We start from the raw sequence: 20,763 nt of genomic DNA on the forward strand, positions 1-20,763 counted from the left end.
ATGTCTCTAAATCATTTCCTAATAGACAGTCCACAGGTAAATCTGAGGCAACCACAACTTTCTTTGGACCAGTAACCCCCCCCCCCCAGTTGAGATTCACAACAGCCATGGGGTGGCTAAGGGTGTTGTTATGAGCCTCTGTCACTTGGTACTGGTGACCAAGTAGGTGTTGTTAAGGGTGTACCAGTTTCTCTATTACCATGGTGACACTGGCACCTGTGTCCCTGTAGGCCTGAACCTCAACACCATTTATTAGGGCAAGTTGCTTGTACTTATCCATATTAAGGGGACAAGCAACCAAGGTGGCCAAATCAATGGCATCTTCAGAGAATAACACAGCCTCTGTGGTCTCCCTAACAGGACCAACCCCCACTAAATTACCAAAAGTGAGCCCAGCTACTCCCTTGGTTTGGCTATTAGTAGGTTTGCTCCCACCACCACTGCTATTACTAGGGGCACTAGGTGTAGCAGTAGGGGTTGTGGTAGTGGGAGGCTTGGTGCTTTTCTTTGGACAACTGGCATCAGTTGTCCAATGGCCTTTTACTTTACATAAATAACACCAAGGCTTTTTTACTTTTGCTGGGTACCGCCTGATTTGAAGCTGTTCCGGCTCCTGTGCACTCTTCCAGGATTTCCTTCGTGCACAGCCAAGCCTGGGTCCCCGACACTCTAACCTGCAGTGCACAACCTTCTGAGTTGTCCTCCGGCGTCGTGGGACTCCCTTTTGTGACTTCGGGTGGACTCCGGTTCACTCCTCTTCTAAGTACCTGATCCGGTCCTTCTGCGGGTGCTGCCTGATTCTGTGAGGGCTCCCTGACTTGCTGGGCGCCCCCTCTGTCTCCTCATCCAAGTGGCGACATCCTGGTCCCTCCTGGGCCACAGCAGCATCCAAAAACCCTAACCGTGACCCTTGCAGCTAGCAAGGCTTGTTTGCGTTCTTTCTGCGTGGGAACACCTCTGCAAGCTTCTTCACGACGTGGGACATCCATCCTCCAAAGGGGAAGTTCCTAGTCCCTTCGTTCATGGAAAACACCAAGCTTCTTCCATCCGGTAGCAGCTTCCTTGCACACTCAGCTGGCATTTCCTGGGCTCCTGCCCACTCTCGACACTGTCGCGACTCTTGGACTTGGTCCCCTTGTCTTACAGGTACTCAGGTCCGGAAATCCACTGTTGTTGCATTGCTGGTGTTGGTTTTCCTTGCAGACTTCCCCTATCACGAATTCTGTTCTCTCTGGGGGTTGTAGGTGCACTTTACACCTAACTTACAGGGTCTTTGGGAGGGCTATTTTTCTAACCCTCACTGTTTTCTTACAGTCCCAGCGGCCCTCTACAAGCTCACATAGGGTTGGGGTCCATTCGTGGTTGGCATTCCCCTTTTGGAGTACATGGTTGCTGTTGCTGTAGGAAAGTACCATCTTGCCTGGCATGTTACCCCCATTTTTCACTGTATATATGTTGTTTTAGTTGTATGTGTCACTGGGACCCTGCCAGCCAGGGCCCCAGTGCTCATAAGTGTGCCCTGAATGTGTTACCTGTGTTATGACTAACTGTCTCACTGAGGCTCTGCTATCCAGAACCTCAGTGGTTATGCTTTCTCATTTCTTTCCAAATTGTCACTAACAGGCTAGTGACCAATTTCACCAATTTACATTGGCATACTGGAACACCCTTATAATTCCCTAAGTATATGGTACTAAGGTACCCAGGGTATTGGGGTTCCAGGAGATCCCTATGGGCTGCAGCATTTCTTTTGCCACCCATAGGGAGCTCTGAAAATTCTTACACAGGCCGGCCACTGCACCCTGAGTGAAATAACGTCCACGTTATTTCACAGCCATTTACCACTACACTTAAGTAACTTATAAGTAACCCATAAGTCTAACCTTTACCTGGTAAAGGTTGGGTGCTAAGTTACATAGTGTGTGGGCACCCTGGCACTAGCCAAGGTGCCCCCACATTGTTCAGGGCAAATTCCCCAGACTTTGTGAGTGCGGGGACACCATTACACGCGTGCACTACACATAGGACACTACCTATGTGTAGCTTCACAATGGTAACTCCGAATATGGCCATGTAACATGTCTATGATCATGGAATTGCCCCCTCTATGCCATCCTGGCATTGTTGGCACAATCCCATGATCCCACAGGTCTGTAGCACAGACCCGGGTACTGCCAAACTGTCTTTTCAGGGGTTTCACTGCAGCTGCTGCCAACCCCTCAGACAGGTTTCTGCCCTCCTGGGGTCCAGCCAGGCTTGGCCCAGGAAGGCAGAACAAAGGACTTCCTCAGAGAGAGGGTGTTACATCCTCTCCCTTTGGAAAAAGGTGTTAAGGCAGGGGAGGACTAGCCTCCCCCACCCTCTGGAAATGCTTTCATGGGCACAGATGGTGCCCATTTCTGCATAAGCCAGTCTACACCGGTTCAGGGACCCCTCAGCCCTGCTCTGGCGCGAAACTGGACAAAGGAAAGGGGAGTGACCACTCCCCTGACCTGCACCTCCCCTGGGAGGTGCCCAGAGCTCCTCTAGTGTGCTCCAGACCTCTGCCATCTTGGAAACAGAGGTGCTGCTGGCACACTGGACTGCTCTGAGTGGCCAGGGCCAGCAGGTGACGTCAGAGACTCCTTCTGATAGGCTCCTTCAGGTGTTGCTAGCCTATCCTCTCTCCTAAGTAGCCAAACCCTCTTTTCTGGCTATTTAGGGTCTCTGCTTTTGGGATTTCCTGAGATAAGGAATGCAAGAGCTCATCAGAGTTCCTCTGCATCTCTCTCTTCACCTTCTGCCAAGGAATTGACTGCTGACCGCGCTGGAAGCCTGTAAAACTGCAACAAAGTAGCACAACGACTACTGCGACACTGTAACGCTGGTCCAGCCGCCTTCTCGACTGTTTTCCTGGTGGTGCATGCTGTGGGGGTAGTCTGCCTCCTCTCTGCACTAGAAGCTCCGAAGAAATCTCCCGTGGGTCGACGGAATCGTCCCCCTACAACCGCAGGCACCAAAGAACTGCATCACCGGTCCTCTGGGTCTCCTCTCAGCATGACGAGCGAGGTCCCTTGAACTCAGCAACTCTGTCCAAGTGACTCCCACAGTCCAGTGACTCTTCAGTCCAAGTTTGGTGGAGGTAAGTCCTTGCCTCCCCACGCCAGACTGCATTGCTGGGAACCGCGTCTTTTGCAGCTACTCCGGCTCCTGGGCACTTTTCCAGGATTTCCTTTTTGCACAGCCAAGCCTGGGTCCACGGCACTCTAACCTGCATTGCACGACCTCCTGAGTTGTCCTCCGGCGGCGTGGGACTCTCTTGTGCAACTTCGGGTGAGCACCGTTTCACTCCTCTTCGTAGTGCCTGTTCCGGTACTTCTGCGGGTGTTCCCTGCTTCTGAGAGGGCTCCTTGTCTTGCTGGGCGTCCCTTCTGTCCCCTGACGCAATTGGCGACATCCTGGTCCCTCCTGGGCCACAGCAGCACCCAAAAACCCTAACCGCGAGCTTTGCAGCTAGCAAGGCTTGTTTGCGGTCTTTTGGCGGGAAAACACTTCTGCACGACTCTTCACGACGTGGGACATCCATCCTCCAAAGGGGAAGTTTCTAGCCCTCGTCGTTCCTGCAGAATCCTCAGCTTCTACTTCCTAGTAGCAGCTTCTTTGCACCCACAGCTGGCATTTCCTGGGCATCTGCCCACTCTCCACTTGATCATGACTTTTGGACTTGGTCCCCTTGTTCCACAGGTACTCTAGTCTGGAAATCCATCATTGTTGCATTGCTGGTGTTGGTCTTTCCTGCAGAATTCCCCTATCACGACTTCTGTGCTCTTTGGGGAACTTCAGTGCACTTTGCACTCACTTTTCAGGGTCTTGGGGTGGGCTATTTTTCTAACCCTCACTGTTTTCTTACAGTCCCAGCGACCCTCTACAAGGTCACATAGGTTTGGGGTCCATTCGTGGTTCGCATTCCACTTTTGGAGTATATGGTTTGTGTTGCCCCTATCCCTATGTGCCCCCATTGCATCCTATTATAACTATACATTGTTTGCACTGTTTTCTAATACTATACTGCATATTTTTGGTATTGTGTACATATATCTTGTGTATATTTGCTATCCTCATACTGAGGGATACTGAGGGTACTCACTGAGATACTTTGGCATATTGTCATAAAAATAAAGTACCTTTATTTTTAGTATATCTGTGTATTGTGTTTTCTTATGATATTGTGCAAGTGACACTAGTGGTACTGTAGGAGGTTCACTCGTCTCCTAGTTCAGCCTAAGCTGCTCTGCTAAGCTACCATTATCTATCAGCCTAAGCTGCTAGACACCCTATACACTAATAAGGGATACCTGGGCCTGGTGCAAGGTGTAAGTCCCCATGGTACTCACTACAAGCTAGTCCAGCCTCCTACATTGGTTGTGCAGCGGTGGGATAAGTGCTTTGAGACTACTTACCACTCTTGTCATTGTACTTTTCATAAGAGAAAAATATACAAAACAAGTTCAGTGTGTGTACACATTGCTAAAAAGTTTTGCATTTCCTCTTTTCACTCTTTTCTAAGTGCTGAAAAGTACTTCTAAACTTTCTAAAAGTTCTTAAAAAGTTTTTTTCTGTCTTTCTAAAAAGTTCTGAAAAACGTTTTCTTCACTTTTTCTGTCACTTAAACTCTTCTAAAATGTCTGGCACAGGCCAAAATGTTGATCTGTCCAAACTTGCATATGACCACCTTAGCTGGAAAGGAGCAAGGAGTCTCTGTATAGAAAGAGGTTTGAGTGTAGGGAAGAATCCTTCTTTGGAATTGTTGCTTAACATGCTTAGAGAACAAGATAAGGCCAAAGGGGCCCCATCTGTTGAAAAAATAGCTAATGGTTCCCAATCTTATCCAGGGACTCCCCCAGGAAAAGATTCAAGAAAGAAACTTCTCAGCCTGCCCATTACTAGACAGTCTAGCATAGTTGGTACTGAGGTTGAGTCACACCATACAGATAGTGCTGTCTCACATCATAACAAGAGTATTCCTTCTCACCACAGTAGAAGTGATGTTTCTGTTAGCCAAGCTGTTAGGGTGCCTTCTGTAAGGGATAGGTCTCCTTCTGTCCATTCTCACCATACTTCTGTGTCTAGGAATGTCCCTCCCACCCACCCTGATGACAGAATGTTAGAAAGGGAGCTCAATAGATTGAGAGTGGAGCAATCCAGACTGAAGCTTAAACAGCAACAGCTGGATTTAGATAGACAATCCTTAGAAGTAGAGAAGGAAAGACAGAAACTGGGTTTAGAAACCCATGGTGGCAGCAGCAGTATTCCCCATAGTCATCCTGCAAGAGAGCATGATTCAAGGAATCTGCATAAGATAGTTCCCCCTTATAAGGAGGGGGATGACATTAACAAGTGGTTTGCTGCACTTGAGAGGGCCTGTGTTGTACAGGATGTCCCTCAAAGGCAATGGGCTGCTATCCTATGGCTATCATTTAGTGGAAAAGGTAGGGATAGGCTCCTTACTGTGAAAGAAAGTGATGCCAATAATTTTACAGTTCTTAAGAATGCACTCCTGGATGGTTATGGCTTAACCACTGAACAATACAGGATAAAGTTCAGAGAGACCAAAAAGGAGTCTTCACAAGACTGGGTTGATTTTGTTGACCATTCAGTGAAGGCCTTGGAGGGGTGGTTACATGGCAGTAAAGTTACTGATTATGACAGCCTGTATAACTTGATCCTGAGAGAGCATATTCTTAATAATTGTGTGTCTGATTTGTTGCACCAGTACTTGGTGGACTCTGATCTGACCTCTCCCCAAGAATTGGGAAAGAAGGCAGACAAATGGGTCAGAACAAGGGTGAACAGAAAAGTTCAGACAGGGAGTGACAAAGATGGCAATAAGAAGAAGGATGGTAAGTTTTCTGACAAGGGTGGGGACAAATCTAAAAATGAGTCTTCATCAGGCCCACAAAAACACTCTGGTGGGGGTGGTGGGCCCAAATCCTGTTCCAATCAAAACAAGGAAAAGAAACCATGGTGCTATTTATGTAAAATAAAAGGCCATTGGACAACAGATCCCAGTTGTCCAAAGAAAAGCACCAAGCCTCCTACCACTACAACCCCTACTGCTACACCTAGTGTCCCTACTAATAGCAGTGGTGGTGGGAGCAAACCTACTAATAGCCAATCCAAGGGAGTAGCTGGGCTCACTATTGGTAACTTAGTTGGGGTTGGTCTGATTAGGGAGACCACAGAGGCTGTGTTAGTCTCTGAGGGGGCTATTGATTTAGCCACCTTAGTTGCTTGTCCCCTTAACATGGATAAGTACAAGCAACTACCCCTAATAAATGGTGTTGAGGTTCAGGCCTACAGGGACACTGGTGCCAGTGTTACTATGGTAATTGAGAAACTGGTCCACCCTGAACAACACCTACTTGGTGTAGGAAAGTACCATCTTGCCTGGCATGTTACCCCCATTTTTCACTGTATATATGTTGTTTTAGTTGTATGTGTCACTGGGACCCTGTTCTCCAGGACCCCAGTGCTCATAAGTGTGCCTGAATGTGTTACCTGTGTAGTGACTAACTGTCTCACTGAGGCTCTGCTAATCAGAACCTCAGTGGTTATGCTCTCTCATTTCTTTCAAATTGTCACTAACAGGCTAGTTACCAATTTTACCAATTTACATTGGCTTACTGGAACACCCTTATAATTCCATAGTATATGGTACTGAGGTACCCAGGGTATTGGGGTTCCAGGAGATCCCTATGGGCTGCAGCATTTCTTTTGCCACCCATAGGGAGCTCTGACAATTCTTACACAGGCCTGCCACTGCAGCCGAGTGAAATAACGTCCACGTTATTTCACAGCCATTTTACACTGCACTTAAGTAACTTATAAGTCACCTATATGTCTAACCTTTACCTGGTAAAGGTTAGGTGCAAAGTTACTTAGTGTGAGGGCACCCTGGCACTAGCCAAGGTGCCCCCACATTGTTCAGGGCCAATTCCCTGAACTTTGTGAGTGCGGGGACACCATTACACGCGTGCACTACATATAGGTCACTACCTATATGTAGCTTCACAATGGTAACTCCGAATATGGCCATGTAACATGTCTAAGATCATGGAATTGCCCCCTCTATGCCATCCTGGCATTTTTGGTACAATTCCATGATCCCAGTGGTCTGTAGCACAGACCCTGGTACTGCCAAACTGCCTTTCCTGGGGTTTCACTGCAGCTGCTGCTGCTGCCAACTCCTCAGACAGGTTTCTGCCCCCCTGGGGTCAAGCCAGGCTTGTCCCAGGATGGCAGAACAAAGGACTTCCTCTGAGAGAGGGTGTTACACCCTCTCCCTTTGGAAAATGGTGTGAAGGCAGGGGAGGAGTAGCCTCCCCCGCCCCTCTGGAAATGCTTTCTTGGCCACAGATGTGCCCAATTCTGCATAAGCCAGTCTACACCGGTTCAGGGGACCCCTTAGCCCTGCTCTGGCGCGAAACTGGACAAAGGAAAGGGGAGTGACCACTCCCCTGACCTGCACCTCCCGTGGGAGGTGTCCAGAGCTCCTCCAGTGTGCTCCAGACCTCTGCCATCTTGGAAACAGAGGTGCTGCTGGCACACTGGACTGCTCTGAGTGGCTAGTGCCACCAGGTGACGTCAGAGACTCCTTCTGATAGGCTCCTTCAGGTGTTAGTAGCCTATCCCCTCTCCTAAGTAGCCAAACACTCTTTTCTGCCTATTTAGGGTCTCTGCTTTGGGGAATTTCTTAGATAACGAATGCAAGAGCTCATCAGAGTTCCTCTGCATCTCTCTCTTCACCTTCTGCCAAGGAATCGACTGCTGACCGTGCTGGAAGCCTGCAAAACTGCAACATAGTAGCAAAGACGACTACTGCAACTCTGTAACGCTGATCCTGCCGCCTTCTCGACTGTTTTCCTGGTGGTGCATGCTGTGGGGGTAGTCTGCCTCCTCTCTGCACTAGAAGCTCCGAAGAAATCTCCCGTGGGTCGACGGAATCTTCCCCCTGCAACCGCAGGCACCAAAAAGCTGCATTACCGGTCCCTTGGGTCTCCTCTCAGCACGACGAGCGAGGTCCCTTGAATCCAGCAACTCTGTCCAAGTGACTCCCACAGTCCAGTGACTCTTCAGTCCAAGTTTGGTGGAGGTAAGTCCTTGCCTCCCCACGCCAGACTGCATTGTTGGAAACCGCGACTTTTGCAGCTACTCCGGCCTCCGTGCACTTCCGGCGGAAATCCTTTGTGCACAGTCCAGCCTGGGTCCACGGCACTCTAACCTGCATTGCACGACTTCCTAAGTTGTCCTCCAGCGACGTGGGACTCCTTTGTGCGACTTCGGGTGAGCACCGTTTCACGCATCTTCGTAGTGCCTGTTCCGGCACTTCTACGGGTGCTGCCTGCTTCTGAGAGGGCTCCTTGTCTTGCTCGACGCCCCCTCTGTCCCCAGACGCAATTGGCGACATCCTGGTCCCTCCTGGGCCACAGCAGCATCCAAAAACCCTAACTGCACGATATGCAGCTAGCAAGGCTTGTTGGCGGTCTTTCTTCAGGAAAACACTTCTGCACGACTCTCCACGGCGTGCGGGATCCATCCTCCAAAGGGGAAGTCTCTAGCCCTTGTCGTTCCTGCAGAACCTTCAGCTTCTACTGTCCAGTAGCAGTTTCTTTGCACCCACAGCTGGCATTTCCTGGGCATCTGCCCATCTCCGACTTGCTTGTGACTTTTGGACTTGGTCCCCTTGTTCCACAGGTACCCTCGACTGGAAATCCATTGTTGTTGCATTGCTGGTTTGTGTCTTTCCTGCAGAATTCCCCTATCACGACTTCTATGTCCTTTGGGGAACTTTAGTGTACTTTGCACTCACTTTTCAGGGTCTTGGGGTGGGCTATTTTTCTAACCCTTACTATTTTCTAATAGTCCCAGCGACCCTCTACAAGGTCACATAGGTTTGGGGTCCATTTGTGGTTCGCATTCCACCTTTGGAGTACATGGTTTGTGTTGCCCCTATCCCAATGTGTTCCCATTGCATCCTATTGTAACTATACATTGTTTGCACTGTTTTCTAATACTATTACTGCATATTTTGGTATTGTGTACATATATTTTGTGTATATTTGCTATCCTCATACTGAGGGTACACTCTGAGATACTTTGGCATATTGTCATAAAAATAAAGTACCTTTATTTTTAGTATATCTGTGTATTGTGTTTTCTTATGATATTGTGCATATGACACTTGTGGTACTGTAGGAGCTTCACTCGTCTCCTAGTTCAGCTTAAGCTGCTCTGCTAAGCTACCATTATCTATTAGCCTATGCTGCTAGACACCCTATACACTAATAAGGGATAACTGGGCCTGGTGCAAGGTGCAAGTACCCCTTGGTACTCACTACAAGCCAGTCCAGCCTCCTACAGAGTCGAGCAAGACAAGGAGCCCTCTCAGAAGCAGGCAGCACACGCAGAAGTGCTGGAACAGGCACTACGAAGAGGAGTGAAACAGTGCTCACCCGAAGTTGCACAAAGGAGTCCCACGTCGCCGGAGGGCCACTTACAAAGTCGTGCAATGCAGGTTAGAGTGCCGTGGACCCAGGCTTGGCTGTGCACAAAGGATTTCCGCCTGAAGTGTACAGAGGCCGGAGTAGCTGCAAAAGTTGCGGTTCCCAGCAATGCAGTCTGGCGTGGGGAGGCAAGGACTTACCTCCACCAAACTTGGACTGAAGAGTCACTGGACTGTGGGAGTCACTTGGACACAGTTGCTGGATTCAAGGGACCTCGCTCGTCGTGCTGAGAGGAGACCCAGGGGACCGGTGTTGCAGTTCTTTGGTGCCTGCGGTAGCAGGGGGAAGATTCCGTCGACCCTCTGGAGATTTCTTCAGAGCTTCTAGTGCAGAGAGGAGGCAGACTACCCCCACAGCATGCACCACCAGGAAAACAGTCAAGAAGGCAGCAGGATCAGCGTTACAGAGTTGCAATAGTCGTCTTCGCTACTTTGTTGCAGTTTTGCAGGCTTCCAGCGCGGTCAGCAGTCGATTCCTTGGCAGAAAGTGAAGAGAGAGATGCAGAGGAACTCTGATGAGCTCTTGCATTCGTTATCTAAAGAATTCCCCAAAGCAGAGACCCTAAATAGTCAGAAAAGAGGGTTTGGCTACTTAGGAGAGAGGATAGGCTAGCAACACCTGAAGGAGCCTATCAGAAGGAGTCTCTGACGTCACCTGCTGGCCCTGGCCACTCAGAGCAGTCCAGTGTGCCAGCAGCACCTCTGTTTCCAAGATGGCAGAGGTCTGGAGCACACTGGAGGAGCTCTGGGCACCTCCCAGGGGAGGTGCAGGTCAGGGGAGTGGTCACTCCCCTTTCCTTTGTCCAGTTTCGCGCCAGAGCAGGGCTGAGGGGTCCCTGAACCGGTGTAGACTGGCTTATGCAGAAATGGGCACCATCTGTGCCCATGAAAGCATTTCCAGAGGCTGGGAGAGGCTACTCCTCCCCTGCCTTAACACCTTTTTCCAAAGGGAGAGGGTGTAACACCCTCTCTCTGAGGAAGTCCTTTGTTCTGCCATCCTGGGACAAGCCTGGCTGGACCCCAGGAGGGCAGAAACCTGTCTGAGGGGTTGGCAGCAGCTGCAGTGAAACCCCTGAAAAGGCAGTTTGGTAGTACCCGGGACTGAGCTACAGACCCGTGGGATCATGGGATTGTGCCAACAATGCCAGGATGGCATAGAGGGGGCAATTCCATGATCTTAGACATGTTACATGGCCATATTCGGAGTTACCATTGTGAAGCTACACATAGGTAGTGACCTATGTGTAGTGCACGCGTGTAATGGTGTCCCCGCACTCACAAAGTCCGGGGAATTTGCCCTGAACAATGTGGGGGCACTTTGGCTAGTGCCAGGGTGCCCACACACTAAGTAACTTTGCACCTAACCTTTACCAGGTAAAGGATAGACATATAGGTGACTTATAAGTTACTTAAGTGCAGTGGTAAATGGCTGTGAAATAACGTGGACGTTATTTCACTCAGGCTGCAGTGGCAGGCCTGTGTAAGAATTGTCAGAGCTCCCTATGGGTGGCAAAAGAAATGCTGCAGCCCATAGGGATCTCCTGGAACCCCAATACCCTGGGTACCTCAGTACCATATACTAGGGAATTATAAGGGTGTTCCAGTATGCCAATGTGAATTGGTAAAATTGGTCACTAGCCTGTTAGTGACAATTTGGAAAGAAATGAGAGAGCATAACCACTGAGGTTCTGGATAGCAGAGCCTCAGTGAGACAGTTAGTCATAACACAGGTAACACTTTCAAGCACACTTATGAGCACTGGGGCCCTGGCTGGCAGGTTCCCAGTGACACATACAACTAAAACAACATATATACAGTGAAAAATTGGGGTAACATGCCAGGCAAGATGGTACTTTCCTACAAAGGTGGACAGGGTGACAGAGTGGGACACAAGGGTGACAATCAGGAGAGTCTTATTTCCTGGCAGGGGTCTTGGCAATAGTCTCTGGCTTCTGCTTGGATCGCAGGGAATGTTTGCAGGGTGGTTCTCCTTCTGCAGGGGGAGGGGTGCTGGTGGCCTGTTGGTCCTCTGGCAGGCCCTCCTGTCCACTATCGGCAGCAGAAGCGGAGGGCAGTTCAGTTGACTGGCTAGTGGCAGGGGCCCGCTGTTGTAAGACTGCCTCCCTCATAATGTTGGCCATGTCTGCCAGCACACCTGCAATGGAGACCAGGGTGGTGTTGATGGACTTCAATTCCTCCCTGATCCCCTGGTGCTGTCCCTCCTGCAGCCGCCTGTTCTCCTGCACGTTGTCCAGGATCTGGCCCAGCGTATCCTGGGAATGTTGGTATGCTCCCAGGATCTTGGTGAGTGCCTCGTGGAGAGGAGAGTTGGTTCCCTGGTCCTGTCCTCCACCTGGCTGACAGCACTCCTCCCAGTTTCCCGGTTGTCCTGTGCCTCTGTCCCCTGAACCATGTGCCCACTGCCACTGACCCCAGGTCCCTGATTGTCTTGGGTACGAGGTGTGCCCTGGGGTCCCTGTAGTGGTGGACACACTGCTGATTGATGTGTCCTGGGGACAGAAGCATGGGGATGCTGGGTGGGTGCTGTGGTGGTGTTTCCTGAGGGGGGAGGCTCTGTGATGATGTGTGACTGTGCCTGGGTAACCAACTGTCCGGAGGTCCCTGATGGGCCAGGTTGGTCATCCAGATCCAGACGACCAGAGCTGCTGGCTGACCGACCATTAGGCTGAACTAGGAGATATGTAAAGCTCCTACTATACCACTGGTGTCATATGCACAATATCATAAGAAAACACAATACACAGATATACTAAAAATAAAGGTACTTTATTTTTATGACAATATGCCAAAAGTATCTCAGTGAGTACCCTCAGTATGAGGATGAAAAATATACACAAGATATATGTACACAATACCAAAAATATGCAGTAATAGCAAAAGGAAGTAATGCTAGCAGTGTAAAGTTACAATAGATTGCAATAGGAGCACATAGGTATAGGGGCAACACAAACCATATACTCCAAAAGTGGAATGCGAACCGCAAATGGACCCCAAACCTATGTGAGCTTGTAGAGGGTTGCTGGGACTGTAAGAAAACAGTGAGGGTTAGAAAAATAGCCCTCCCAAAGACCCTGTAAGGTAGGTGTAAAGTGCACCTACAACCCCCAGAGATCACAGAAGTCGTGATAGGGGGATTCTGCAACGAAAACAAACACCAGCAAAGCAACAACAGTAGATTTCCGGACCTGAGTACCTGTAAGAGAAGGGGACCAAGTCCAAGAGTCGCGACCGTGTCGAGAGTGGGCAGATGCCCAGGAAATGCCAGCTGAGGGTGCAAGAAAGCTGCTACCAGATGGAAGAAGCTTTGGGTTCTGCAAGAACGAAGAGGACTAGGAACTTCCCCTTTGGAGGATGGATGTCCCATGTCGTGAAGAAGCTTGCAGAGGTGTTCCCACGCAGAAAGACCGCAAACAAGCCTTGCTAGCTGCAAGAGTCGCAGTTAGGGTTTTTGGATGCTGCTGTGGCCCAGGAGGGATCAGGATGTCGCCACTTGGATGAGGAGACAGAGGGGACGCCCAGCAAGTCAGGGAGCCCTCACAGAAGCTGGCAGCACCCGCAGAAGTACCGGAACAGGCACTTAGAAGAGGAGTGAATTGGAGTCCACCCAAAGTCAGAAAAGGGAGTCCCACGACGCCGGAGGACAACTCAGAAGGTTGTGCACTGCAGGTTAGAGTGTCGGGGACCCAGGCTTGGCTGTGCACGAAGGAAATCCTGGAAGAGTGCACAGGAGCCGGAGCAGCTGCAAATCACGCAGTACCCAGCAATGCAGTCTAGCATGGGGAGGCAAGGACTTACCTCCACCAAACTTGGACTGAAGAGTCACTGGACTGTGGGAGTCACTTGGACAGAGTTGCTGAGTTCCAGGGACCAGGCTCGTCGTGCTGAGAGGGGACCCAGAGGACCGGTGATGCAGTCTTTTGTTGCCTGCCGTTGCAGGGGGAAGATTCCATCGACCCACAGGAGATTTCTTCAGAGATCCTGGTGCATCAAGGAGGCAGGCTACCCCCAGAGCATACACCACCAGTAAACAGTCGAGAAAGCCCGCAGGATGAAGCGATACAAGGTTGCAGTAGTCATCTTTGCTACTTTGTTGCGGTTTTGCAGGCGTCCTGAGCAGTCAGCGGTCGATCCTTTGGCAGAAGGTGAAGAGGGAGATGCAGAGGAACTCTGGTGAGCTCTTGCATTCAGTATCTCAAGAATTCCCCAAAGAAGAGACCCTAAATAGCCAGAAAAGGAGGTTTGGCTACCTAGGAAGGAGGATAGGCTAGTAAGAAAGGTAAGAGCCTATCAGAAGGAGTCTCTGACGTCACCTGCTGGCCCTGGCCACTCAGAGCAGTCCAGTGTGCCAGCACATCTCTGAATCCAAGATGGCAGAGGTCTGGGGCATGCTGGAGGAGCTCTGGGCACCTCCCCTGGGAGGTGCAGGTCAGGGGAGTGGTCACTCCCCTTTCCTTTGTCCAGTTTCGGGCCAGAGCAGGGCTGGGGGATCCCTGAACCGGTGTAGACTGGCCTATGCAGAGATGGGCACCATCTGTGCCCATCAAAGCATTTCCAGAGGCTGGGGGAGGCTACTCCTCCCCAGCCCTGACACCTATTTCCAAAGGTAGAGGGTGTAAAACGCTCCCTCTGAGGAAGTCCTGTGTTTTGCCTTCCTGGGCCAGCCCTGGCTGGACCCCAGGAGGGCAGAAACCTGTCTGAGGGGTTGGCAGCAGCAGCTGCAGTGAAACCCCAGGAAAGGCAGTTTGGCAGTACCCGGGTTCTGTGCTAGAGACCCGGGGGATCATGGAATTGTCTCCCCAATGCCAGAATGGCATTGGGGTGACAATTCCATGATCTTAGACATGTTACATGGCCATGTTCGGAGTTACCATTGTGACGCTATACATAGGTAGTGACCTATGTATAGTGCACGCGTGAAATGGTGTCCCCGCACTCACAAAGTCTGGGGAATTTGCCCTGAACAATGTGGGGGTACCTTGGCTAGTGCCAGGGTGCCCACACACTAAGTAACTTTGCACCCACCCTTTACCAGGTGAAGGTTAGACATACAGGTGACTTATAAGTTACTTAAGTGCAGTGGTAAATGGCTGTGAAATAACGTGGACGTTATTTCACTCAGGCTTCACTGGCAGGCCTGTGTAAGAATAGTCAGCCACTATGGGTGGCAAAAGAAATGCTGCAGCCCATAGGGATCTCCTGGAACCCCAATACCCTGGGTACCTTAGTACCATATACTAGGGAATTATAAGGGTGTTCCAGTATGCCAATGTGAATTGGTGAAATTAGTCACTAGCCTGTTAGTGACAATTTGGAAAGCAGAGAGAGCATAACCACTGAGGTTCTGGTTAGCAGAGCCTCAGTGAGACAGTTAGTCATCACACAGGGAACACATACAGGGCACACTTATGAGCACTGGGGCCCTGGCTGGCAGGCTCCCAGTGACACATACGCTAAAACAACATATATACAGTGAAATATGGGGTTAACTTGCCAGGCAAAATGGTACTTTCCTACAAGATGGGACCCAGAGGACCGGTGATGCAGACGTTTTTGTGCCTGCGTTAGCAGAGGGAAGATTCCGTCGACCCACAGGAGATTTCTTCTTGGCTTCTAGTGCAGTGTGAAGGCAGACAGCCCTCAGAGCATGCACCACCAGGAAACAGTTGAAAAAGTCAGCAGGATGAGGCGCTACAATGTTGCTGGTAGTCGTCTTGCTACTTTGTTGCGGTTTTGCAGGCGTCCTGGAGCAGTCAGCGGTCGATCCTTGGCAGAAGTCGAAGAGGGAGATGCAGAGGAACTCTGGTGAGCTCTTGCATTCGGTATCTGACGAGAAACCCACAGGAGGGACCCTAAATAGCCCTCAGAGGAGGACTGGCCACCTAACCAGGTAAGCACCTATCAGGAGGGGTCTCTGACATCACCTTCCGGCACTGGCCATTCAGAGGTCTCCATTGTGCCCTCACACCTCTGCATTCATAATGGCAGAGGTCTGGGACACACTAGAGGAGCTCTGGGCACCACCTCTGGGGTGGTGATGGACAGGGGAGTGGTCACTCCCCTTTCCTTTGTCCAGTTTTGTGCCAGAGCAGGGGCTGAGGCATCCCTGAACCGGTGTAGACTGGTTTATGCAAGGAGGGCACCATCTGTGCCCTTCAAAGCACTCCCACAGGCCAGGAGAGGCTACTCCTCCCAGGCCTTGACACCTATTTCTAAAGGGAGAGGGTGTAACACCCTCTCTCTAAGGAAATCTTTTGTTCTGCCTTCCTGGGACTGGGCTGCCCAGACCCCAGGAGGGCAGAAGCCTGTCTGTGGGTTGGCAGCAGCGGTAGCTGCAGTGAAATCCCCAGAGAGCTAGTTTGGCAGTACCCGGTGTCCATGCTGGAGCCCTGGGGATGCATGGGATTGGCACCCCATACCTGATTTGGCATGGAAGGACAATTCCATGATTGTAGTCATGTTACATGGCCATATTTGGAGTTACCATTGTGAAGCTACATATAGGAATTGACCTTTATGTAGTGCACGCGTGTAATGGTGTCCCCGTACTCACAAAGTCAGAGGAAATTGCCTTGAACTATGTGGGGGCACCTTGGCTAGTGCCAGAGTGTCCTCACACTTAGTAACTTTGCACCTAACCTTCACTACGTGAGGGTTAGACATATAGGTGACTTATAAGTTACTTAAGTGCAGTGAAAAATGGCTGTGAAATAACGTGGATGTTATTTCACTCAGGCTGCAGTGGCAGTCCTGTGTAAGAATTGTCTGAGCTCCCTATGGGTGGTAAAAGAATTGCTGCAGCCCATAGGGATCTCCAGGAACTCCAATACCCTGGGTACCTAGGTACCATATACTAGGGAATTATAAGGGTGTTCCAGTGTGCCAATCAGAATTGGTAAAAATGGTCACTAGCCTGCAGTGACAATTGTAAATACAGAGAGAGCATAAGCACTGAGGTTCTGGTTAGCAGAGCCTCAGTGACACAGTTAGGCACCACACGGGGAACACATTCAGGCCACAACCTATGAGCACTGGGGTTCTGGTTAGCAGGGTCCCAGTGAGACATATAAAACACACTGACAAATAGGGTTTTCACTAGGAGCACTGGGGTCCTGGCTAGCAGGATCCCAGTGAGACAGTAAAAACACACTGACATATACTCACAAACAGGCCAAAAGTGGGGGTAACAATGCTAGATGGAGGGTACCTTCCTACATGTTGTGAGGTGCGTGGGTGGTGTATAGGTGATGGTGGTGTGTGGCTCTGGTCTTGTCTGTGGTCGTGGTGTCTATCTTGTCGCAATTGTTTGTAATGGTAAAGGGTTGTGGGTACTGTGGGTGTGTATTTTATAGTGGTGTGTGTGGGTGTGGTGTGTGTATGGGTGTCAAGTGTGTGTAACTCGAATTGTCCAATGTTGTGCTGTTTGGTATGTGTGTATTTTGAGCGTGGCGGTATGTACCGCCAATGGTTTACCGCTATTGAATGTCCGCCGTGGTGATTCGTGGGTCATAATGTGATGGGCGTTGTTCTTTTGGCGTAACGGTGTGGGTTTTGATACCGCCGGTTTATCACTGACCTTTGGTGTGGCGGACTTGTGTGTGTGGCTAAATAGAGACGTATTGGTGTGTGTGTGTCATGATATACGGATAGCTGCCGCTGCAGCGGTATGTTGTCAGTAGTCAGCGTGGCGGTAAGTGGGATTTACCGCCATTGCCATAATATGGGCAATAGTGTGTCTTCCAGCCTGGCCGGGATATCACATTTCATTTCTACATCAACATTATATTTTTTTTAAAACACACAAATCCTGCATGCACTTACTTCCACATACTACAATTACAACAGAATTATGCACTTTTAACTATCAGAGTTCGAAGCCCAACCCATCCTACTCTTTAGGTAAGCAGGCTCTGGAATTTTGCCCGTCCGCTTGAACAGACAAGTGTCATTCTCACCTGGTTTGAGCGCAATGTTCTATTGAAGCGTCACCGGCGGTGCTTCCTTCAGCTGCATCCAGGGACTTAAGGAAGTAGCGGGCTCCTGGCTGCCGCTCGCCAAAATGTAGTTGAGTTTTTGTCAGAAATAAAGAAGTGACACAATTCTAATAATAATTGAGTATATTTATAAGTAAATAAAATATGGCCAGAAGTACAGCACAGTTGTGTAACTGAAGCCACACTCAACTCAGCTCTTACAATCAGCGATTTTTATGCTCTTGGTAGGCACCTAAGTTCCACCTCCTTCATTACATTTACAATTAACAAAGACTATAATTCTTTAAACGCTATCTGACTACCTGTTACTAAAATTCAGCAATAACCGATATAATACATATATATCTTCCTACATACACAGTGACCTTTGATCCTACCCTTTGAACTCTATGAATCTGTCCTCCCTACACGTCTGCCTACTTTGAAGTTTTACGGTCTGTCTGCCACTCCCTGCCAACCTTGAAACACAAACATCTAGTGCTGTGTCTCCCTTTCAGCCTGTCATGATTTACCCTTTCTCCTAACCCTGGAATCAGAAAGTGGCTCAGACTCTTCTTTGTGTATGCGTCCTTCTAAATTATCTATGGCATGCGAAGTCGGACTGTGACTGCTTTTACCCTGCACCTGGCCTCTCTCTTCATTCTCCTTTCTGTCCCTGCATCCCTGCGTGACCATTGTATTCAAACCGAGGCCTGTACTTTTGATGTATCATGTACACCGCTGCACATTTGTTTTCTACGTCGTGTGTTGATCAGAGTAGGCCTTCTGTCTTTTTCTTGCGGCCTATTACAAGTGTCCTAATACTCTGCTAAATTCTGTGCCGATTTATCAAACTGTGCCACAGTTATTAGCAGATCGAACTGCACTAAAAAATAAATTCCAGTTTTATGCCAGATTTTGTTTAGATTTGTCAAATTTTGCCTAGGTTAGAAGCAAATCAGGTAAATTTTTTGGGAGGAAAAAAATAAGAAAATTAGGTGTAACCTAACGTCTGGGTACTAAACAGCAAAAATTGCAATTTTCTTTTACAGTTGCTGTCTTATCGTTTTTTTAGCAATTTTACCTGATTTTTCTCTCCCACTACGCTGAAATTATGTTCAATGCGAACAAAATGTAATAAAGATGGTGGTGGAAAAAAAAAAACTGCAAACGTTCCATCAGTCAGTCAGATTACACATGTAATTATTCTGGGGGTGTGACAAAGTGTATGCTACTGCCAGCTATTCTTTAGTCGATCTCGCATATGGGGAAGTTTGTACTGTTGTTGACCATGCTGTATGGTAATTACTTTTGGTTAACACCTTTCCACTACGTAGCAGGCAAAACGCAGATTGAAATGTGGGTGGATGGAGTGCAGGGTGCACGCCTCCTGTGTACAGAAAGAACAGGTAGAGCCAAGTGCCCATGCATGCCCCATAGACACACACGTTTCACATGGGCATCAATAGTGCTATTTCCTTGGCAAAAAGTGGGGGAGTGAGAATTCCCAACTTGCCAGCGCTTCCCAGAAGGATGGGGCAGAGAGCATCACATCTGAAGTTGACAAGGGGTCAAAGAGAGGCACTACCGGCTGGAGCAGAGGTAGTCTGGTGCCTGACCTTCGGACGACAAAAGCAAAAAGAACAGATGATGGAAGGAATACGGAACAAATCAAACATTCACTCCCTCATAGGCATCTACATGTGAACCTCCTCTGTTTGTAGCTCATAAGCATCTACCTGTGCGCCTCCTCTGTTTACACCTCAGAAACACCTACCTCTGCACCGTCTCTCTATGTACTTCATAGGCACCTACCTGTGTGTCTCCTTTGTTTGTAGCTCATAAGCACCTACATGTGCACCTCCTGTTTCTACCTCACATGCACCTACCTATGCACCTTCTATGTTTGTAACTCATACACGTCTTCCTGTACGCCTCCTCTGTTTGTACCTCATGAACACCTACCTGTGCGCCTCCTCTGTTTGTACCTCATTCGCACCTACCTCTGCACCTCTTTTGTTCCTCCTAAGCACCTACCGGTGCACCTTCTCTGTTTGTACCTCATGAACACCTACCTCTGCTCCTCTTCTGTTCCTCCTAAGCACCTACCGGTGCACCTTCTCTGTTTGTACCTCATAGACAAATACCTATGTGCCTCCTCTGTTTGTACCTCACAGGCGAGCTTCCAAAAATAAGCTTGTAATCCCTACGCTGACAGCCGTGGCCTCTTGACTGTAAGGCCATTATCTGACTTCTGCTGAACGCTGCAGAGTGAGTCTCCAGACGTAAGGGAGCTGAAGGATAGGAAATTAGGTAAACTTGAATATAAGAAATATGTAAAGGTAGAAATGCAGCCTCACCTGTGGATAACTCACACCGATCTGCCCAAAGCCCATCCAGTCACAAAGGAGCATCCTAGGTCCCAAACTTACAACATTAAGTCAGATACCACGTGAAGGCAGAAAAAGAGGAAAAAGGTTAAATGCACACATCCGTTGCGGGGATATATCCGGTGAATTATTAGTTGTGATGGATTCTCTTAATGACTGATATTGTTGAATAATAAATTATATGAATCAATGTTTGTTTGCCTTATCTGTGCATATAATGTAAAGGTCGGGCGTTACAATCAACCACTCATTCTTTTTTACAAAAAGGCCCTGGAAGGAGCTGCATCTTAAAGACCGTTGCCTACTTTAGAAAGAACTAAAGACTTGCTTTTTAAGTTGTCTTTCAGGGCCAGAATCAGGCACTATAAGCTCTGCTAGTTTGAGGGAGATGGGCAGATGTTATGGCAATAGGAAGCCCACCTCAACTCGCAATAATGCTCCAATCTTTCAGGTTAGAAAAAAACAGTAATGCTTGAACCAGGGGAGCTTTTGAAAGTGTCAAGGGTGACTTGATAAACAGTAAGGTGAAGACTGGAGTTGGCATTTGAGCTGATCCAATGTGAACAGGGAAGCATTTATTTGAAGTGTGTGAATTGAGGTATTTTTGTTATATACTTCCTGAAGAGTTACCTTTGTTATATATTTTCTGAAGAGTTATTAAATAACAACAGCCCAGCCTGATCCCTCTGTTTTTCCACAATCAATTCTTCTTTAAATTAAATCTAATCCATGTGCATCTACCTAAAGCAGCACCAGTACCACATAGGTGCTCCGTGAGCGTCCTTCCTTTACTAAGTTACTCTGGGAACACTGGTAAATCACCTCCTTTTCAGAAGTTAAT

At 48.9% G+C, this 20,763-nt stretch overlaps 1 protein-coding gene across 1 annotated transcript in view; it reads left to right on the forward strand.

The window, feature by feature from the left end:
• Positions 1-20,763, forward strand: part of LOC138276088 (zinc finger protein 845-like) — an 82,962-nt gene that overhangs the window by 57,783 nt on the left and 4,416 nt on the right. The window lies entirely within an intron of this gene.

The sequence above is a fragment of the Pleurodeles waltl genome, unplaced genomic scaffold, assembly GCF_031143425.1.
Source record: "Pleurodeles waltl isolate 20211129_DDA unplaced genomic scaffold, aPleWal1.hap1.20221129 scaffold_37, whole genome shotgun sequence".
Lineage (NCBI taxonomy): Eukaryota > Metazoa > Chordata > Amphibia > Caudata > Salamandridae > Pleurodeles > Pleurodeles waltl.